Genomic DNA, 15,489 nt, shown 5'->3' on the forward strand with positions numbered 1-15,489 from the left:
TGTGATATAAAAATGTTATACTATTTTCATACCACTTACATACTATTCTCCTCTGCCACTGCGACGAAGAAAATACCATGTCTCTAATTTTGGACCAAAGGAAAGAGAAGTGAACAGCAGGGAAAATGAAGGAGACATTGAAAGAAAGAAAGTGTTAAATGGGCATGGGAATGTCAGTGCACTTTGACCAGAAAAAGGAGCAAACTTAATCAGATGCTGCAGAGATTCATGCAGTCACCTGGCTCTACTTTGCAATGAAAGGAAATATTCAATCGTATGTCACTAACAGTAGATGTTAAGAGTAATTTGCCACTTAAGTAGTGACAAATGTAGAGTAAAAGGGTCTATTTTCAGGTAAGCAAGAGTTCCTGTCTTGAAGAGCAACCTGTTGGGATTCTAATCTACTGGTACAATTTGCTCACTGTACATTATCGCCTACTCATAAAACTACAACTCAGCGCTATATGCTTGTCGTGTAAGCAGAGGAAAATAATGTCGGTATTCCGATACAGAAAGCTGATGGCACATCAATTAAAGCTAAATCATCGTTTGATGACCACCATTTCACTACATTGATTGCATTATGCCGGATAGAGTTGCACCCTTTTTGTTCTCCACATGGACCTAGGCCTAATGAAAAGCTAATGAATAATAACATTTCTGCTACAAATACACAATTCCAATAGCAAAATCTGGCTCCATGCAAACATTTTCTGCATTTATATGGTTCCAATAGAGATAATCCTTAACTCACTTTACTCACATCTCTGCAGTTTTTGAAAATTCCCCTTTGGCTACTCTAGCTCTGTACATTCAAAGCAACAATTTATGATTTAAAAGAAAAGACGACGTGATACATATTGACTGTCAATCTTTAACTCCAGTGTTTAAAGTGTACGTTTTTGTTGAAGCACAACATCACCAAGTGGGCCACTTCATGTCTGTAAGGCTTGTGTCATTCGCAAACTTCACCAGATATGACACACAGTTTGTTCAAACTCTGTAAGACTCTGGAAAGAAGCATGAAAAAACAGCCCTGTGGTGCAGCTGGCTGCTGCTTTAAGTAGCATCAGAAGAAGATGCCACAAAAAAAAAAAAAAAAAACGCATGAAATCTGCATTTCCTCAAGCAGTGAAGTGGACAGACATTTCATATTTCTTTATTCTCCTTCTCTGTCTTACATTCCTCTCCACCAAATGCTTGGTTTAGTGGTATAATATCCTTGGGGCAGCATGGAAAGTCAAGAGCAAGCTGGCACGGGCACAAGCTCCTATGAATGAGCAAAAAGCACATTGGATCAGAGCTTAAGCAAAGATAGGGAAAAAAAACGATGAATAAGCAGGAGGATGGGTTGCCAAGGTTGGCAGAATGATCACTTTGAGTCACTGTTTGACCACGAAAAACCGAGAAAATATTTAGTCAGAAGACCAAGAAAGAGGTTGTGTCCACATCATTTTGACTTTCCCAAACTGCTTTCGGGCTGCAACTCATCTTCAAAAGTGAATCCAAATGTGAGGTACTTGTGAACAAGCAAAGGTTGTGTGTATTGGTTGATGAATAACCCTGATCAATTTGTTATCAAAATAGATTATAAGACATATAGGAAGAGTCATCTGTTGGATTCAAAGGCACTATAGCTGCAAGCAGATGGCACACACCCCAGCCTGCTGAAGCACTCAATCACCTCATTAGACAAGTACTTTCATCTAATGTGCTTATAATGGGACACATGGCTGACTTGTTGTACGGATATGTTCTGCTAGATGTACTTGCTTTAACACCCAGTTTCCACTCGTAGCTGAATGCCAATGTTTAATTACACATATCTAACTCCGGGATATTAATTCAAATATAATTCAATTTGGTGGACCATCGTAAAGTAACAAAGTATGTGTGTGCGAGTGTGTCTGAGAGCAAGAGTGTGACAGGGAGGATTAAAACGCGGCTGGTAAGTGAATCATTTAATCCCTGGCTTAGAGACAGCTGCTTCTGCAGAGGGCTGAGGCACATCTCCTGTCTGTTGATGGTGGGGAGAGGAGAACAGAAGAAGAGAGGGGAAATTACAAAAAAAAAAAAAAAAGAAGGACGGTAGGATTTAAAATCTGTACCTCTCTCACCTAGATCTTCAGCACTAAGTGACCCAGACATGGCTGGCTAATAGAGGCTGCCATTTGTTCAATCCTGTTAAACATAGAGCGCTGAATGAGTGGAGGATGGAGGGATTGATGGAGGGTTGGTAATAGAGGGAATTGATCTGAAAGGCAGCAGTGCTGGAGCTTTCTGACAGAGATGACAATGCAGTGTAATGCATGTAATGACTCTCAAACTGTGCACGTATGGCAAAATGACTCAGCAAGGGAGCTCCATGTGGCTTAAAGAGGCACAAAACATTCCATATCTCCACTGGCAGATAGTCGTTCTGTTAAACATTTCACAGGTTGCATCATACTCCTTACAGAATTCATAGAGTTAGCATATAACTATGCTATCAGCACCTCTGTAAATGGTAAATAGACTGCACTTACGCAGCGCTTTTCTGTCTGAGCAGGATAAATGCTTTTCATTTACCTGCTCACACACACACAAACACACACACACACACACACACACACAGCAACACATGGATGGGGACAGAACAAGCAAAATGATTGCCTCCTCTCAGAGAGCAATTTGTTGTTCAGGTGCTCAAGGACAGTACGTCCTACCACCTGCGCCACAGTCAACTGCAGCCAATCCAGTGACCAGCTGTAGGAGTTTATATTTGTTTACAAGTTTACAAGCTCTCTTACGTACGTGGTTTCTCATTTCAAACTCCTCAGGAAAACATCGAAAACACCTTTCTGCTTCTCTATCCAACTTTTTTTGTCGCAGCAGGTTGCGGCAGATGACTTTCCACCAATGTGTCACGTTCTGCTTAAAGGTTCTATATGTAACTTTTTACATAAATCGTTTTTTTAAATCACCCATTAATAAGCCAACGGTTAACTGATGTGAAAAAGTAGATGTTCACTGTCTATCTGTGTTGCCTGTATACAATTTTTACCCGGGTCATATTTTCCGCGAAAGCGCCAGGAAGTGACATTTTATGCGCGCTCTCAACGTCCTGCTCACTCCGCTTCTCTTACAGAGATCAACAGTACAAACTCATCACACACTCCTGCTCTCAGCCAGTGCCTGCCGAGACTGTCGTTTGTAGGATGGAAAATTGATCTAATATGGAATCTGTTAGTACAAATAAACGACCGGCCTCAAGCACAACACAGACTCCTTCACAGACTTTCACATGTGGATGACCACTCACCCCCTCTGTAAACATTATGCCGGTAAATATCCAGTGTTTGGCGGCCGACGATGATGCTCGTTTGTGTACGTATGAGCACGTATGACGAGCAAGCGAGGGAGAGCGAGCAACAGGTTACTGGTGCAGTTCGCCTAACCTAAGGCCATGCTGTAACGCTACAAACGCAGTATTTTTGAAAGTTACATATAGCCCCTTTAAGGTATCAGCCTGTTAAAAGGTCGGATTCCTTCGAAACTGTTAGTAAATACATGAGTATTATGGATTCAGTTGGGGTTCTGTAAGTAATATAATAGAGAGTATAGGTCTAAACATACTCTACAGTATAATGTTGAGATAACTTTGCTGGTAAAAACTGATGGATTGACTCATGACTCACTACATCTTGTGGAGGTCAAAAAGCTCCAGCTTTTTCACTTGCAGTACCAAGATCAACATTGTTCAACTCTGTCTTTTGAAACAGCATGTGAAAGTGTAGGAAGAAACAAGACAGACAGTTGGCAATTCAAAGAACACCCTTTTCATATCCAAGAGCATTTGTTTGAGCTTACTGCTTAAGTGTGTTCATGTCCTCGGGAAAAGAAAGGACCAATAAAGTAAAGCCATATTATTAAACAAGTTGAAGGACAGTTTTGACAAAAAAAAGAAACACCACATCAGTCATATAAAAATGCTTTGAAAATGTCAATGACGCCCAGAGTCAGACAAGGCAAGCTAATTATGTCAGCAAAGTAACAATCTTATTTATTACCTGAAGTGGGAGTTTTCCATTTCCAGATAGCCTCTCACTTTGACATTCTCTGTCAATGGGTTTCTTACTGTACTTATGTACTGACATTTTTAGAGTTTTGTAGTTTAATACAATCACTTCTCAGTGTATTAAGGATTTAACCATTCTCTGTTGTCTGGATCTTCAGTGAGCAGAGAAACATGCAAAGCAAACCTTATTGGCTGGTATAAATGCGTACTCTCATAATGATACGATATGTTACGAAACAATTTTTTGTCCCTTTGGGGAAAACGTGAGTCCGGGTGGCAAGCAGTGCAGCGCCACCGGATTGTAATGATTCATTATCATTAACATTTTTTAAATCAAAGTCACGGATGATAACAAAATCTTTACAGCCATGTCTGTCAAAATGATGGACCGCGAAAAAGTCTAATGCAACCTCAACATGTCGTATAAAAGCGCTTTGAATGGCTAGAAGAATAGACAAGAGCTTTATACTAATTAGGTTGACAGTGCAGCTCATGATGATGAAGTCAATCATCAATTGAATAATAAATATGTAAAAAAGAAAATATTAGGACACTAAGGGAGGGGCTGCACGGCTGTTGCCTTACAGCGAGGTGGTTCCTGGTTCAAATCCCCGTCAGACAGGACCTCTCTGTGTGGAGTTTGCATGTTCTTGCTGTAAAAAAGGACCAATCCAACCACATCCTTATTCATACTGATTCCAGTTGTAAACAGCTACCAAATGTGTCCTGTAAAGAACACCTTTGTAAACCACAATTAAGTTCATTCGCACTGCAGGCCAAAGTCATAACATGTTTCCATGAGGCAGTGGTTTAAGTTTAGTGTGTTTTTATTGGAATACCTGAGGTCTGGCGTTTTTTTCGTCTTTTAGAGTGTACATTTGTTTTAACAAACCTATTGCCGCCTTACTTGTGCTTAAATAACATTTCAATGAAGCAGGTGGCTTCCAGAGAGGATGCTGTGGCCCAGGCCCTTCTCCCATTTTTACCATCTGTGTTTGTTTTGAAAACCAAGAAGGAAACAGGTCTGTTTAGCAAAGGATGTGGACTTGATATTTTAAAGTAAACAGTGTCGTTACAAGTCATTGAGAAACTAGGGTTTGGGTCACTGTTATGTTACTTCTCGTAACTATGACGTAAGGTACAGACTATCAAAGTACAGCTCATTTTTAAATGCATTTGAGCTGTTATAACTGGGATGGATAATTAATTGGTATTTCAGTCCAATCAAAGTGTGAAGCACTAACTCTTAAAGGTGTTGGTCCTTCTGCAGCTGTCAGAGTTTTGGACTTCTGAGGAACATTGGACAAAATTATCCACCAAATGGCATATTTAATGTGAGCTCCAGAGGGGATTCACACAGAGGGCACCAAGTAAAAATAAGGTTCAAAGATAAATAAACTGATGGCGTTTGGAGCCAATTAGGACATGCCCCTGTAACTGGAGTTTATTTGAACGGGCAGAAGATTCAGTGGCTCCACTCAGGGGAAAAAGCCCCCGAACCTTCTTTGAAGTTCCTCTCTCAGTGGGCGGTAATGTGGCATGGCACAGAGCCAAGGCCCACAAACACAAGGATTGAATAACGCCTGCCCAGTGTCCCACGCTGTGGCTTTCATTCCATGTGCCACAATAAAGAAGAAATATCTAAAACATAAAGACGTGCATACAAACACAAACAGACACACACATGTCTAACAGAGCAGTTGAACTGTCACATTTACAGTCCTCTGCCTCACTTTTAAGTGTCCAAGTGTAAAAGTTTGAGAGTGGGTTTGTATGTGAACAACCTTTTATGTGTGAAACTTAAAATAAATTCAGTACACTAAGGCGGATGTGTTTCTTTTCTACAAAGTCTTATTTATGGATTCATTGGCTTGTACTGCATCCATATGGTGTTGATGCTATCTCTGTCGGCTCCAAGTTCAAACAGGAATACATATGAATGTATTTGTGGATCTAGTATGTAATTCATAGGCCCCAGGGTTTAGCTCTGCAGCCAGTTCATGACAACACATGTGGAGAATTGATGGCAACTGGCGTTAAACACAGGGACACAATCCAGATCTCATTCCATGCTGGGTTTTCCTTCCCCTTAAAACCAATAAAGTATTGAGACAAAATAAAAACGGCTCTGTTGGTGTAGACATGTTACTCTGGATACCATTGAGAAGCTTAAATACGAAGTGGGAAGTCCAGTTGTGTCGTTGGGAAAGTCTCAAAGCAGTGGTGTATTTTAAGGTTTGTCCCAATACTAGAATTTACTTTGATATGATACCAGTTAAAATCAATAAAATATTACTGGTAGCTGTTTGGATACAACGGCAACAAAAACAGAATTACCAGGTATCCAATATCATTGGTAATATCAGTGTCATTTTTTTGTTTTTAATAAATAAAAACTATCAAGCAATCTTCTGCACAATGTCTACGTTGCAATAAAACACTGCCAAAGGATTTGTTCTTTTTAGAAAGCAATCTCTCTTTTTCCCTTACGGCAGCTTTTGGTTTTAAATCTGACTTCAGATCTGTAGTATATTATCACTTCAATACTTTATGATATTATTGGTCATTACGTAATTCAATTTTATTGTTCTAAAACATGTGGTGTCAAAAAGTGTATGAGCATTGCAATTTGAGAATGTTCAGTCAGGAAGACTTCATTCTGCATGCTCATTTTATAGTTTATTCTCATACTGTGTGACATCTCTCCTCCACGCATGCTCCATTTTCTTGTCATTATCAGCTGTTCACATCACCTGGTCACATCTATCCAATAGCACTGCTCCACTCCATCATCGTAAGCCTATCATATTGCTGCTGTCTTATTTTAAATATGGCCTTCTCCTCCACTATAGTTCATTCAAGCCATCCGTTAAGTGTGACCCTCCACCTCCCCATCACCAACCAGCCTTTGCAGCTTCTTCGTCCCATCAGCCTCAGATCACAGAATCAGCCATCGTCCGGAGTTGCAGTTTGGTCAGCCTCTTTATCCTACAAGTCTCAGAAGACATCATCAACCTTCTTCTCATCAAACCCCACGTCTTCACAGTTCAATCAGCTCCTTCATCGCATACACTCAGACGACATCATCAGCTCACGCCTCCGACACCAGTGTCTGGACTCCATGGGGGGGGATGGATCTACAACCGATAACCCTGTCTCCCTGTAGAGTTTAAGCACCACATATTCTCTGTATTCAATATCCCATATGTAAAATAAAGATTTATATTTGATTCACTTACTTGTCTCTCCTGATTAAAATCAAGGTAAACCACAAGTAGTTCTGTCATAAGCAGATTGATGAAAAATACAAAGAGGAGGTGGAACCAATTGCAGAAACTCAAAATAAGATCTATTTTAACAAAAAAGCTAAAAACAAAACTTACTTTAAACCAAAAACTAGAAGTCAAAACATTAGAGCAGAAGACATCCACCATAGACTCACATACGACAAACAACACTGGCAACTTACAACAATGATCTGACAACTCGAGGGAAGAAACACAGAGACTAAATAGACACAGGGGTAATCAAACACAGGTGAGACTAATAACCCAGGTGAAGGCAATCAGAGTAATCAACACGGAGGGAAACACACAGAGGCAGGAATAAATACAAGAAACACTGAGGAGAACTACAAACTAAGTCATGAAACACTAAAGACGCACAGAACTCAAGAATGTAACATTACCACGAGAACAAAGAAACACAAGGATAAGAAACTACCAAATAAAACAGGATGGACAGGAGAAATTAAAACATGGAAACCTGAACGCTGAAATACAAAACTAAATGAGACCAAATCGCGACAACTTCCATCTAACAAAACAACTTTGGTGATATAGTCAGCATCTAATGCAAACACTTAATATCCTAAATGATGATCCGTAGTCAGAGTTGCTCCCAAAAATCACAAGTGGACAAAAAAAACAGTCTCAGATTTTTCCTCGGCAGACAAATTTATTTAAAAAACTCAAAATTTTAGATGGTGATTGTTGGCTCCCATCCCAAGTTTAGTAACAAAGTTGGAGAGAAGGTCAGAGAAGCACTCATGTCAATGCTCGGGTGAATGAGTCTCATTCATCATTGAAATAGTTGAACTTACTCTGGATAGCTTTCTTTGTAAAGCAGAGTAATAATTCATTGAATCAAGATTTAGAGGTTGTTGCAATGGCCACTGACATTTGCAGAACCAGACCTTACATTGTAATAAGAAGAAGCGACACAAAGCTCAACCTCCTTGAATTCATATTCCCAATAAATGAAAACCGTAAAAGCTCAGTCAGTTCAGATGGCCAATTTTTTCACCTCAAATTTGAATCTCACAGTGCACTTTCTGAAATGTTCGCCTCACACGCAGCTGAAAACTTTAGATTTGTGTACACTGTCTTTATATGTGATACCTCAAGCGTGCTAGTGTGTCTGACAGCAGAAGCACAACACCTCTTTACCTGTCAAACAAACTTCTCATCACTTTCAATGCTTCAAACTTCAGTCGCTGCTTTCTCCACACACAAGTTGTTTCACCCTCAAGCAGACACAAACTTCATCACCTGATATGGTGTAGCTTCCCCTCCCCCCCCCCCTGAAAAAAAGATTATCAAACAAAGAACAACAAAAGATGCCTGAGTTTTATTTAGAACCCCCACCCACCGCTCCGAGCTGTGAAAAGTGCAACACACGTCGCTTGTTGACGAGTAGTTATTGTGACACTTCAATTGCGGTATCTGAGAAACGACATGTAAAAACCAGAAGGCAGAAAGTTTTGTGTTTTGTGTTTTGTGTTTTGTGTTTTGTGTTTTGTGTTTGCGGCACCTGCAGAAAGACACCAACTTTCAGGGTTTGCTGTAGTGGATCTACTGTAATAAAACCTACCGCGAAGACGAAAAATGGCAACGCTGTGGATCAGCTGCTTCCCTCACAGCCTGACACGGAAACCTGCAGGAGTGCGCTCTGATTCAAACAAACTTCAAGGGTGAAGAATGGAAAGTTAAATTGGACAAAATGAGCTGCAGAGGGAGTTTGCTAGCTTGGCTATTTGACACTGTTATAGCCTGGGAATGAGGTCAAAGTTCATACTCTGGCAGTACTTCAGTCTTGGGAGTGAAATGGGGTGCCGGGACGCCAGCCACACCTTTCGGACTGACACAGCCAGCTTGTCCATGTGTGTTTGAACCAATTTATTTCATGGCCTATCGGCTACTCTACCGTGTCTCCATCCATAATGTATCCCTTTCTCCATGCTGGATGTCAGGGGGATGGTGTGTGTCTGTGTGTATTTTCAACTCCCCCTCCTGTGGATAAAGCTGTCCTGTATGGTAATGAGATGCTTTTTTAAGCACAGCACAGTCCAGCTCAGCTGCATAGCTAAGTGTGGAAGTGTATACCAGGAGAATGCTCGGCAGCAGGAAGAGAGAAGTCTGTGTGGAGCTCACGTTACAGGCATGACAAGCTGGTGGTGAGGAGACATTTATTCAAGTTCAATGACTTTACGACGCGTGTAAGGGCTATGAAGCCATGAAAAAGCACAGCTGAAATAACACGTTCACACACTTTTTAGTACGTGCACACATAACGGAAAATGAGTGGAGGACGTATAACACTAGCTTCATGCAGCATCTGTAGAGGTTAAATCAAAAGTTCTTGCAACATTTGGAAATGGAGACTTTAAAAAACAGCCGTCATTATAAAGCTTTGACTATTTCAGCAGCGTGACCAACACACAGGTGCACACTGACCCATGACTTATGTTGCACCTATGATACTAAAATTCACTTTTCTGCATCTACATCTACTTATTTAGACAGAAATGACAACAAACACTGTCACTTCACTCTTACAAAAAACTATCACAGTCAAGAAATACCAAATAAACCCATAAAAACAAAACTTACAGAAGAACCAACCCATAAAAATCAACAACCACAATTCATTCATGAGTAAGTTAATCCACATATACTGTAAAGTATGTGCAAAATAATACATGCAGTGTTCAGCAATAAATCATTCAGCAACAAAACAGTTTCCAACTGTCACCTGAGGCACAAGTTATCTTATCGACTCAATTCTGCTTAACAATTGCAAGAAGAATAGAAAAAGTAAAGATTTCGCCTCAGCCTGTTTTTATGGGACAAATATAGGTGGTGACGTAGATAAAGGGGAGAGAAAGCCCTGCAGTCCTGGATTATAATGACTATGTTTTTTATCATGGCGGCAAAATCTGATAAAAACCTCCAGATATGAGCTTGGAGAAACAGTGAGAAGCAAGATGAAGAAGCATCACTGACTGTGCGGAGCTACGGGGTTTTTGTTTACCTCAGCAGTATACTTCAAACAATGGAGCAGCTTTAAGCAAGCACAGTCAGAAAGTGTAGCTGCTTGGTTCTGCAATGATGTAAAAAAAAAAAAAAAAAGGAAACGAAGCATCGAACTCTGCAACGACTCAACAATAGCTTCTAGCATCGTGATGTAAGCAGATAAAGTTCTATGAAATGTTTGCTTGGTTAATGGAACAGTTGAATAAAGGGAACTTTAAAATGCTGAATTATAGCCATTTCTCCACAAAACAGTGTTTTGCCTCTACTCATCTTCAATCTGGTACTTGCTATCTCTTCTTTTTCCACTGCAGACCGTCACTGCATACTAGAGGAAACATCTAAGAAAATGATGGTTCGTCTTTTTTACTTAACATTATTTACTTAAAGCTCCTGTGCACACATTTTGGTCAGTGTCAGTTTTGGCGCCCCCTGTGGACAAATTGATACATTTCCTTTCTTTGCTGTTTTTTAAAAAAAAAATTAAGATTTATTTTTTGGGCTTTTTGTGCCTTTAATGCAGAGAGAGGGCAGTGGGTGGGGAATGACATGCGGAAAGAGGCCATGGGTGGAAGCAAACCCGGGCCTACCGCTTGAGACGAGAGCCTCAACACATGGGACGCGCGCCCTAACCATTGCGCCACCAGTGCGCCCCTCTTTGCTGTTTTTGTCCTCAACATGTGTAAGGTTTGTTTACTGACTGAATTTAAATCCTGCTTTCTTTTTGTTCTTTTCTTTTCTTTTTGTGAATCTTTACCTCAGAAATGAAACACATCTTGTTTTGGCAACAGCTGCACATCCCTATTGCAGCAATTAAACATTTCCTTGTAGAAATGATCAATCTTGTTGTTGATGGTCTCCTTTTTCTTTCGTAGTTCCTATAGAAACATCAGTATTAGTTTCAGTCTCTTTCAAAACCAACTTAAAACTCCTCCAGGAAGCTTTAAGGGACTCAAGCTATGTCACTGTTTTGTCTATGTTTATTAGTTTATTTCATAATTGTGTATTGCAGATATTTCACTCTTTGCACAATCCCCGCCGCACTGACTTCTTAATCAATACAGTACTATCAGTACTGATAGTCAGTCTTGTTGTTGCTATTTTTATCACAACAACAGTTCTGTAATAAAATCAGCGGCCTGCGCTGTTCAGCTCGCTTAGCGAAAGTGTGAACATACATACATCAGGTAATGTCCAAAACTTCTAAAAATTGATAACACAAACAAGAAGAGTTTCATCTCTTCAGCGGAGTCCATGATGTGGACAATGAGGTGTTTGGAGATTTAAAAAGGGAATTCCTTTCAGTTTTAATTTTTGTTCTGGCAGAGTCAGTAAGTAACACCGCAGGCTTTCGGAGTTTCAAAGAAAAGTCATTTCTGAGAATATCCATCGTTCGGATAATTCATGATTCAAGTTAATGAAAAATACATTTAATCGAAAACAATGGTTGATTAATAATCAATCATTGCATGCTAGATTTCATTAAATCTGATTATTGAGCTGGTTTTTACTACAGCAGCTCCCTTCTCTTCATCTTGCATTCACAAAGCTGTCTTTAAAGGCAAACCACTAAACTCCAAAGCTTCTCATATTTGAAGCTAATGAAAGTGAAACTTGTGTGTTTTGGAAAATCGTAAGATTCTGTCAGGTTTTGCACAAGCAGAACATGCAAAGCTGGGCCTTGAGGGTTATTTCCCTTTCATGACATGATGCTTCCACATAATGCTGATGTACTTTTATATCTGGTGGTGTTACATCTCCCGTGCATCGTTGCAGACTCTCTGTCCTGTTCAGACAGAACATCGACTTGTACTCGCCATGTTTTAGGATTTAGTGATAGAGTGACGCATGGATAACAGACAGGCTGTCAGATTGTGAGTTATGCATCATAATGCACTTTTAAACAATGCTGTAAGTTAATTCAAAACAATCACAGCTCTTCGTTAAATGCTCAGATTTGCTATGAAAAGTGTGTGTTCACGCAAAAACAGTGAACAATTATATCCGCATAAGAATGAATATAGGAATCTCTGGGTACCTAAAGATGAGATTCTATTCCAAAAGCTTTGATTAAAAACACATCAGAAGTCAATGCAGAGGTTGTGGTTTTAGTAGCATGCACGCATGAGACAATCAGCATATTCTCTAAAAGAGTGAATATTAAAATAGACAACAAAAAAAAACAAGTGTGCTGGAGAAATGAAGAGGCTGGAGGGGCTTTCTGCTTACTCCTCTTGCTCCAGGTGGGAACGTGTAATGTGAATGTTAGTTGTATTGCTGAAATATTTGATCTTTTCATGACCCAGTTTGCACATTGTGTGGCTCTTATCCAACTCCTTTTCTTCCCCGCTTCAGTTTATAAAATTCAAAATGGGCCCATTTGGTCTGCATGGAAAATCTGTAATGACAGCTCAGAGTCAGCCAGAAAGAAACGGCTGTAGCCTCTGTTCTGACTGTTTCAAATCACAACAGAAGCAATAACGGTGAAGTGATGGTTTGCATTATAAGCTGAATCGGACCATATTCAGAGCGCCTACGCGCAGGCTGATGTGTTTGTCAGTTTGGATAATAAAGAACAAAGTCATTGGAGGGGCCATGAAACACTTTTCAGTCTCAGTTAATTCAACGGAAGAAGATGTCTGTCCCTGATTGATAAAATTGTCATCATGATCAGTTACATGTGGGTTAATCTTACTGTATTGAAAGACGGACAGGTTGGGGGCTCCAGCCTAGTGGTTGGTGCATGCGCCCCATGTACGGCGGCTGAAGTCCTGAAGAGCTTTTTGAATTCAGACTGAGTTTTCTGCCTTGATGCAAATATCATCAAAAAACAATCACAAACGAGAATTGATTATTTATCCCAACCCTGAAAATATACAGCTGAGAGGACTGATACTCTATTCTAATATCTGAGAGCAGTCCCAGAACTCCAGTAGGGCTCAAATTACATTTAGTGTATTGGTTGTAAAACAGATCAAAGTGATGCAAAATTGAACTTAATAGTGAACATATACTGCCAATAAATCCAGATGAAGAGCTGCAGTGAAAAGAGTATTGTGTTTTACTCTGAAGGGTATTGATTAGGGAAAAACAAAGACAAATACAAATTGTGGCTGCTTCAACACTCGAGAAAAAACTTAAGTTTAAGGTCAGAGGTTTGACAGAAAGTCACTGAAATATAGTTAGATACGTCAGTTGTTTTTTGCAAGGTTTGCACAGACTTTCACACATGGGAAATAGGGTGTTCTTTTTTTCTTTTTTTTTAAATCAAATCGAGCTTCCATGTCCTGCTTTCACTCTGACCATGTGGGCATTTATTTTGAAAGCAACAGCATTTCTTTTGAAAGTAGCAGCATCTTTTTTTGAAAGTAGCAGCATTTATTTTGAAAGTAACAGAAAGTGTTTTTGTCAAAAATCATCAGATTCATGAAGTGGCAAAAACTCAAAAATCTGGTTTGTCCTGTAACCTCTCCTCTCGTTTACCACAGTGAAAGTGTAGGTACAGATCATCAAACATGCAGACTTTATCCCAAAAATAAATGTGAGAGTTTAAAGTTGCTTAAAGTTGCTGTTGGTTTTATTACAAATAAACGTAAACCAAACAATATATATGTACTGGCTCGAATGACCTAAAAAGCATGTAATGCATTTCATTAACATGGCTGCCGATGCTTGCGGTCAATGATGTTACGTGCTGTGATCTGTCTTCCTCTCAGGTGCGCTCTGCACCTTGGCCTCACCTCCTGTCTAAGACGCACATAAATTTTTTTTTAAAAAAAATGCAGAAAAAAATGAACGGTGCAAATAAATTAACTTAAATGCATCTCCTACAGCCTCTAACTTTAACTCTAACTCTATCTTATCAAGAGAAAGAAAAAAAACACACACACTCAAAGCACCTTGGTCCGAGATCCAATAAGCTAAAAAGCAAAAATCCAGTAAATTACTGACATTGATTGACAGTGATTGTTCCATCTGTCAATTACACAATGATTGTATGAGTAACCTGAACAAAGATATACACAGATCTAAACCTGGACTGTAAAAATGAATGGACAAAGCCTGATATCTGTTACTGCAGGGGGCTTTGGAAGGCAGATGGCCGGAATGCTGGAAATGGTGTTGTTCTCAGCTCCGACACAATGCTTCCTTAAACTTGCTCATGTTTGGCTCAGTGTCTCAAAAACATTTATTTTCTTTTTTTTTTTTTAATTCGAACACACCCCTTTCATATAGTTTGCCCTGCCACCACATGGGAGAAGAATGGCAGTCACGCCCCCCTCAGGTACACTGTGTCTAGGGGCTTAATATCTACGTGTGGTCGCAAAGGTTCAACTGAAGGAGAACCAACAGACTTTCCAAACTGAAGAACATACTTCTTCTTAGATCTGAAAATCTGCTCTGAAATTTGCATAGTAAGACTTTAATGCATCGAGGTGATTGGGAAAGATACTTGCATTTTAAGATGAGGCTTTTTATAACTTGTAATGTTTTAGTCTTCATTTTTTAAAGCATCTCTAAATCCAAAAGGAGTTCTATCTGTGTGTAATGAATGAAAACAACCATGAGAGTCATGGCTATGATCACATACTGTATATACCCAATCTTTGCTCTTGTGTTGATCATTCAAATTAATATTTTCAGTATTAGAAGTGGACCGAATTGTTGCAGAGGAGGAGAATGTTTCTTTTTCTTGACTCATTGGAAAATAATGGACTTTAGGACCGAGTATATGATGATTATTTTCAAGCTGCTTGCCCCACAAGCTGTTTCTTTTCTATTGTTGTTTGCGTCTCCATATAAATGAGAAAACTGAATAAATCAAAAGTACATACAAACATGAACTCTGACTTACCCATGATACAATCAGAACGATTGCTTTTGTGATTTGTTGTTGAACTTTTAAGATTTCTATAAGTTCTGTTCTTCAGTCATTAATGTGACACCATTCCTACTTTGTTCAATTAGAGATTATAGTATTTGGTAAACAGTCTGATCACTAAATTACTTGTTCTTTGTGGAGGGTATGTAATTAGTTTAATTGTCGCTGAGGGAGAGCCGTACTGAGAAATAACTCTTTCTTTGTTTGTCTCCCATGGGCTGAAGAGAAAAAAAACTCTC

General features: G+C 39.5%; 1 protein-coding gene and 1 long non-coding RNA gene across 3 annotated transcripts in view; both read right to left on the bottom strand.

The window, feature by feature from the left end:
* LOC109991878 (matrix metalloproteinase-17) overlaps positions 1–15,489 on the bottom strand; it is a 92,775-nt gene that overhangs the window by 63,779 nt on the left and 13,507 nt on the right. The gene's annotated exons all lie outside the window — the stretch shown is intronic.
* LOC109991879 (uncharacterized) lies at positions 6,715–7,751 on the bottom strand. The gene is made up of 2 exons (XR_003809146.2): positions 7,297–7,751; positions 6,715–7,217 (listed from the first exon to the last, which is right to left on the bottom strand). It is a non-coding gene; the product is annotated as an uncharacterized lncRNA (long non-coding RNA).

The sequence above is a fragment of the Labrus bergylta genome, chromosome 17, assembly GCF_963930695.1.
Source record: "Labrus bergylta chromosome 17, fLabBer1.1, whole genome shotgun sequence".
In the NCBI taxonomy this organism is placed as follows: domain Eukaryota; kingdom Metazoa; phylum Chordata; class Actinopteri; order Labriformes; family Labridae; genus Labrus; species Labrus bergylta.